At 33.6% G+C, this 1,637-nt stretch overlaps 1 long non-coding RNA gene across 1 annotated transcript; it reads left to right on the top strand.

Moving 5' to 3' along the window:
• Nucleotides 1-258: 258 nt before the first annotated feature.
• On the top strand, nt 259-1,299 carry LOC145136315 (uncharacterized). Its single transcript, XR_013720379.1, has 2 exons — nt 259-499; nt 675-1,299. It is a non-coding gene; the product is annotated as an uncharacterized LOC145136315 (long non-coding RNA).
• Nucleotides 1,300-1,637: the final 338 nt, after the last annotated feature.

The raw sequence follows: 1,637 nt of genomic DNA, 5'->3' as shown, positions 1-1,637 counted from the left end.
TTTTTTATATTTTGATTATTTTCAAGAAAAATAATTTGAAATTTGAAATTTATTTTAGATAAAAAAAATATATACTAAACAAACAATTTAAAATATCATCACAATTTATATGTATCGTGAAAGTAAAAACATTTACCAATAAAAAGGACTATTAATAACATAAACTAATATATAATATAAAAAAAAAGGTGAAAATATCTCCTAATTAAAAATTAGGTTAAGAAAGTGATCCCACACAATTTCATTTTAAGAAGGTACATGGCGATTTTAAGAAGGTACATGGCGGCGGCTGTGAAAGCTGGGAAAGAAAAAAAACAATGTCATATAACATCGACAATTAATTTTGAGGATCACAATTTGTATATTTAATTACTTAGAAATAGTGATGGAGGAGAGCAACGGTTGAGGAGATACCGGCAGCTCATCACGATTGAGGAGATACCGGCAGCAATTAGTGACGGAGGAGAGCAACAGTACAGACGGGAGAGAGACAGAAATGGTGTAGCTCTATGACATCGACGATTTATTGATTATTCACAATACGTTTTTACAGATTTGAGTTCATGTCTATTTTACTTACTTTTAATTTTTGTCTAACTTCTACTCCTTCGTGAACTACAAGATCCACATTCTATTTTTTGAGGATTTATTGAATTTGTGTTGCTATTTTGTAGGTGTTAAACAATTCATACGTTATTGCTAATGGTAATTGGTGAATCATGAACTCAACATAACTATTATACTAAAAAAATAATAGTACCTTAATCCTTAGCAGATGCTGGAAGCCATGAGCTTCCAATGAACAGTACAGAGGTGAACCAGAGACGCTATGGTTGGTCGACGGTGGTGTATGAGCGGCGACCTGGTTCCGGAGTCTGTGATCTTCGTAGATCTTTTCCTGATTCGCTTCCTACTTACTTATAATCTTCACTCAAACATAGGGAGGCGAAAGGAGATGGCGGTATGTGAAGAGGTGGAGGAGGTGGTTTCCAACTGTAAAAGGCGGTTTCCGACGGTGGGAGGTCGAGGGTGATGGCAACAATAGATCTGGAGAGAGTGAGGAGGTGCCAGACCAGTGGTTCAGGCGGCATTATAGTTGCTCTGACGCTGTTACGGGGTTCCGGCGGCGGTCGTAACGGTGGTCTTGGCGATGGCGTAATGACGGATCCGGCAATGATCTGGTGGTCCAGATCTAACTTAAGATGAGAAAGTGTATGTCTGGGAAGTGAGACGGATATAAACACTTTTGTTAAATATGAAATACTTTTAAATAAAATTTTAAATTTCTAATAATTAAAATTCAAATTTGTTCTCAATTTAATAATTATTTTCATTTAAACATGCTTTTATATATATATATATATATATATATATATATATATATATATATATATATATATATATATAGAGGTTCAAATGTTTCCTATAAATATTGTATGGATGTATGAACCAATAAGAATTTAGTAATAATTTAATTATTAAATTTAAGAATAAGGATAGCTTAGTCATTTTACATTTATAAACCAAAAATAAATCTTGTATATTTGGAAAATCAATAAATGAATATCCCAGGCATCCTTTTTAAATCGTTGTTTCGTCTCACCAACCCTAGTCGGACCTCATCCATAGGCCTCCTG

The sequence above is a fragment of the Lactuca virosa genome, chromosome 9, assembly GCF_052849685.1.
Source record: "Lactuca virosa cultivar CGN04683 chromosome 9, Lactuca_virosa_CGN04683_v6, whole genome shotgun sequence".
Lineage (NCBI taxonomy): Eukaryota > Viridiplantae > Streptophyta > Magnoliopsida > Asterales > Asteraceae > Lactuca > Lactuca virosa.
Note: the sequence above shows the minus strand (reverse complement) of the source record. Positions and strands in the feature narration are given on the sequence as shown.